Below are 5,932 nucleotides of genomic sequence, written 5' to 3' on the forward strand. Positions count from 1 at the left end.
GTACGATTAAAACCATTTCGGCCTCTCCTCTGTTATTTCAAAATCAATGCTCGCACGTAAAAGAGGGAAAATTCCATTAAAGCGTGCTCGCATCGCGATTGCATAATAACTCACTCGAAGATCTCGACCACGTTCGAGGTAATAGTTGCAAACCTGTGATAGAGGCGAACGATATTTCTCGAGCCGGATACTTGGAGCGTCTGGCTCGTGGCAGTTGGCTGACGGTTGGAATGTCGGATAAAAGCGACTGCTAGCGAGGGTGTCGCGAGGGTGCCGAGAGGAACGGAGAGGGACGACTACGACGAGGGGAGAGGAAAGAAGGTGGATGTAGTCTCTGCCCTCTCGCCACCTCACAGCCGACTAGTTTTTCGTTAGCTCGTCGTCCCGTGAAATCTGTCACATCCCGCCTGTAGCCTATAGCTGGTAACGGACGGACGGATGTGGACGGCGAGATGTCCCTCGTAACCATCGCCCTCGGCGCACATGTACATGCATGCTTCGTGCTTCGTCGTGTGCCAATGTTTGCATACACACGCACGCGCACGCGCGCGCGCACACACACACACACACACGCATGGCGCTCCCATGCGACGTTTATATATCGGGTGTGCGCTTTGACAAGCGCACTATTCGACGTAGTCATTCACCGACCGCAAACGTTCTCGATTGGCCGTGCTCGCCGACCGAACCGCCGCCTTGATTCAGAACGAGGTTACCAACACCGGCTTACACCCAGGGACGGGCGGGCAACAGGGTACATACAGCGGCCAGGTAAACCCTGAATGCATGAGATGGCCTCGTAATTACGCATGCTCCCGAGGAGAGATATAGCGCGGAGGAAATATGTGCGGTATGAATGGAGTGAGCGAATTTGCCCGGTGGCCAAGATGAAAACGTTGTTGCCCAATCATCCCTGATCGGTCGATCCCATAATTTGCTCCGACACGCACTTGGAACGATATCCTCCGTCTGTCGGAACAAACATACCTGTTTAGTGTGTGACTCCCATGTCGCGCGTTCAATTCAGACATGAATTTAATTCGCGAAGATAGATTTATCGCGAGAGAAAAAAAAACTCTCTTCGCATGTCGCAAAAATGAAAGATTTCCGTCTCTGTTATGTTTGCTGGTTTACCGCGATATAATCTCGAAATATAAGTTGAGTAAACTTGAGTTTCCATAACATCGAAGATGTAAAGTAAGCAAAATGTAGACAAAACACGTGCGTTGCTCGCTGCAGAAGGCAAATGAATATTAGCAGTAAGAAAATCCGTGCGAATCCTCCTTTTGGTGCAAAATAGAACTTGAGTGTAAATTTATAGAGTGGTAATATATGGATATAATAAATAGAATTGTTAAATAGAAAAATACATGCAACAAAAATCGATTATATTCTTCCAATTGTTCTCGAGATTATGTTTAAAGATATAAAATTTTTTTTATATAAATATATAATTATAAGATTTTCTTTTAAGTGATCAAGTAACACGATTTAAAGAGCGACAATTCGAGAAGTACGTATATAGCGGTCGTATAAAGAATCATACGCCGGAATGTTTAAACATCCGCCAATCTTAACAATTGCTCTCGTATTTATTGCGTGCAATCTACGCATCGAGACGAATGACACCTGTCGCGAATCACACGCGTCTTCCGCACAGTTTGTTGCCTTTTGCTTTATGTGCAATCGTTTCCGACTTGGATTATTTACATTAGAGTTATTAACACATGTGGTAGATAAATATTGAATATATGAGGGAACTTTGTTAAGAGCTACATACTCTCATTTCGAGGTGACAAACGTATGTATGTACATATGCATACATGCACGTTTAGCATGCAACATAGAAGAGGAACATAAACTTGATGTGTCACTAATAAAAGAGGACAATGAAGCTCGTCGGAATTATCAGACATTCGGCAAATACGTAGACGCTTAGGATTAGAAGCGATAAAGGCAATATCTCTCAAAATTGCGTTAAGATTCGCGACTAAATTTTTATATCGTACGCTCGGAGAAATTCTTGACTGAAAGATTAATATCTTGTCGGAACGCGGAGAACCGCGTCGCAGAAATGCGAAGATTGTCACTCGGAAGGAAGCCTGGAATCTCTCACGGGATTAATACGTCAAAAGGATGAAATTTCGATATTTCGCGACGATATATTCTATCCATAAGATCTTCATATGTGTTTATTCATCATCTCTTACACATTGCAAAATATCTGCAATCTGTGAATCTCTTCGTCAGCTTTTCACGTTTTCCTTCATAAAACGAACTATTGTGCGAAACAATGGTGTAAAATTCATGTTTCTTTAGGGAATAAAAGAAATTTCAAAGCTAATGTAAATTTCCAGTTTATTACAGTAATTTTTATGTGGTTCTACAAAAGCAAATACATAGTATTACCTATATATTCTGTCGAGAATGGATCTATCTCGAATGAAAATATCATGAAAAATATTTGAAATTTTCATTTAAAAATAATCCACGAGTTTGTATTTAATCCAAAGAACGGTGCAGAGCGTGGAGCATCCTATATACATGCTCACAGGGAAAAAAAAAAGAAATAATCGCAACATCAACGCACCGAAGGTATCGACAGGCCTATCGTTTTGCGACTTTGTGTCGGCAAACACGAGTTGCGCTTTCTCGCCGCTGGTAACGCCGATATCTCCCTGCAACCCTTCCCTCCCCCCCTCCCACCTTCCTCCTGTATATTTATGTATATCGCATTATGCACGCGACGCGAAAGTGTTGGTAAACACGGCGTGTACGTGTATGGGTTATGGTGTGACGGAATGGCGTTGGTATGGTATAAAGCGGCCTGGTAGGGGCGGTTTAGAACCTATCGATCACAAGCCTCGTCCACGATACGGCGTACCACCTCGTTTCGCAACCTATTTCTGCAAGTCTCGAACGCGAACAGGGGAAAGAGAGAGAGAGAGAGAGAGAGAGAGAGAGTGCGAGGGAGAAAAATCATAAGAGTTGAAGATGAAAAGTAAGCGCGGGGAATGGGAATCGTCAATCATGCGGATCGTAATACTGTTTCGATATAGGTATTTCCGCGCGGAAAACTCCCAAAGCTGCACGATAAAACGTATTTTCTCCAATGTGTGTGTCTCATAAGTATAATCCTACGGTACTATTACTCTGAAAGATTAAATTGTCCATATCTCGCGTAAAATGTGCTCTTGTACATATGTGACATTTGATGTAGGAATGTCGCGTTATATATTGTTGCTCATATACAGATATACCGGTTACGAATGCCTGCATCGATGTTTGAAATGTACTCGTGACATTTTGAAATAACTCTGGACGGATATTTTTTGTAAAAAATAATTCTGTCAATATTTTGTCTTATTTTTTTTAGCGTACAAATAACATATTTTGATATCACACATTTGATATCACACATTTGATAACCAGACATAGCTTGTAGAAATTGAAGGAATAGATATATCTCAAAGAAATTTTGAAAATAATTTGAAATGTATTGAGAGAGAACCCTTAATATCATGAAACGTTGAAAATGAGGTATTATGAATAATCGAATAGCCTTTGAGAGGAGCGATGGTTAACCGTACACCTCTACATTTTAGAAGCGTTACTAAGGCAACAAGCAATATTCCGCTTCCCGTAATTGAATTTATTGTGCGGAATCTTATTGTCAAGAATGCGTCCGATATTATCGTTGCAATTTATCGGTATCCATGCTATGTAGGATTTATTTCTTAAGAAATATTCGAATTATTTATAATCTATTATTGGCACAATCTTTGAAGCTTTATTTATAATATGCTTTTATGATCTTCTCAGTACGAATCATGAACATTGTCTGAACAAAAAATTTCGATAGTAGAATTCACATACAGAAAAGATCAGGAATGCTGCGGAAATAACATTGTAGTATTCGTATCTTTGCATACTATACACACACATACGCACAGATATGCACATGTCCAAGAAATATACGAAACAAAGCAAGCGCACCGACTGGACGTATATAATAAAGTTGTATTGTGTACAGCATATTGTTACGAATATATTTCGTAGTTTTATCGCCAAAGACTTTTAGAGTGCAACGTACTATAAAATTTACATGTAATTAAAATAAAAAATGAGAAAGAGGCGATAAAAGCCAATGCCTCCTTCACATTTTTTATTTATAATTATCAGAATCTTATTTGAATTATTTAATTAAAAAATCACGACCATCATATGTATTAATTTACGCGCGCGTTTCATATTTCATATTTTAAAAAATTAAAAGGTAAAGACTAGAATTTAAACCAAATGTCCATTATTCTCTTTTTAAAATAGATAAACATCAAATATACATATATAATAATACTAGTATATAAATTACACAAAAAAATATTGGATTTATTTTATTTACTATAGAAATGATTATTCTGTAATAAAGTTGGAGCCGAGAAGTAAATCTTTTTTATTTAATCACATCTCGGGCCTGTTACATCGAAACTTTTCGATTTACATTAACGATGTAATCATATACTCTGATAGCTTATGAGGATAAGCTTGAATGATTGTTTCGCCGGTGATTTAGATGATCGATCAACTCGATAACCACGTCTCTTTAAAGCTTGAAACTAACAACAAAGAAAACACGGATGCAAAAGGGTATCTAAACTTCGAAACATATTTATTTCATACATAAAGAGTGTATAAACATTTTTTAAATATTATCCTCAAATGTATACCACCACAAATACATCTTTCATCTATTATACGCACAGTTACACAAATCAATTCATGCCTGCAGCCATATGTTTAAATGATTAAACGAAACTTAATCACAACATGTATTCTTGCAAGCTTTGAGGAATATTATCTTGCGCATAACGTCCAATTCGTGAAATCAGAGTTTATATCCAACACGCTGCAATATTTTTGTAGACATCGAGTAATATCACAGAGTGTAAAACATATCTTATACATTAATCTTTCGAGCGCAATTTATGCTTTAGAAATTTTACACTAACTTTAATTCTAAAAGAATATTTCGGAATATTAAAAAAAATTATAATTTATAAAGAATCGAAATCTCAGGGAAAGAAGAGAAAAATATCAGTCATGACATTTCGAATGTACGAATAAGAGAAAGTGAAACGATTCGAATAACAAGTAGGCGTTATCAATCACAGGGGACGCATCTATTATTCGTCGCGTCTGCTCGATTATCAGCGGCGGCATAAAGAATGAAAGTAAAATAAACCATCCTGTCATGCTAACTTACAGCTTGCTTTAAAAAATATATTGTATATATAAACGGGCGGGGTCGCATCTTTAACGGTAACAAAGACCCCGGCAACGCGTACACTGCAACAGTACCGTGTATCTATACATAACTGTAAAAAATCAATATATCTATGCGTTTTTCTCTGCACAACACGCTTAACTTACGGTCGCAATTTTTAAAAATATTCACCCTTGCTTTCACTCAAAGTATAATAAAATCCGCAGCTGTCTCGCGTGCGTGGAAAAATTGATAGATCTGACGCTATCCGCAACAAGTCAAACTCGCTTTGTGAGTTGTAATGATGGACGATGAAAAATCTGTCTGCACACACACATATGAAACTTTTATTTCCTATTTTTTATATAACTAATGCAATTTTATAAATACGAGGAATATAATAAAGGCGTAACTTTTATATTAAAAAAAAACACAGATATGAAATTGTTTTACATATTTACACATGTTTGTATTAAATAGTTTTTTCTTTAATTATATTTTACATTATACTTTATTTGAATCTCACATTTATATTATTGCTATTAATTAAAAATAGTAATCGGTTTTCATAACAAAATTCGCGTACCTACATGCAAGAATGTGATGAAATATTTTCGGACTTTTTATATGCCGTAACAAGATTATTGAACACTTATATCTTCTCATACC

At 37.4% G+C, this 5,932-nt stretch overlaps 1 protein-coding gene across 1 annotated transcript in view; it reads left to right on the forward strand.

Annotated features, from left to right (window-relative positions):
* Positions 1-623: 623 nt before the first annotated feature.
* LOC115243096 overlaps positions 624-5,932 on the forward strand; it is a 40,321-nt gene continuing 35,012 nt past the window's right edge. The window contains exon 1 of the mRNA XM_029819781.1: positions 624-771. The gene's annotated coding sequence lies outside the window, so the exon portion shown is untranslated. The remainder of the gene's footprint in view (positions 772-5,932) is intronic.

The sequence above is a fragment of the Formica exsecta genome, unplaced genomic scaffold (genome assembly GCF_003651465.1).
Source record: "Formica exsecta isolate Colony F162 unplaced genomic scaffold, ASM365146v1 scaffold69, whole genome shotgun sequence".
Classification (NCBI taxonomy): domain Eukaryota; kingdom Metazoa; phylum Arthropoda; class Insecta; order Hymenoptera; family Formicidae; genus Formica; species Formica exsecta.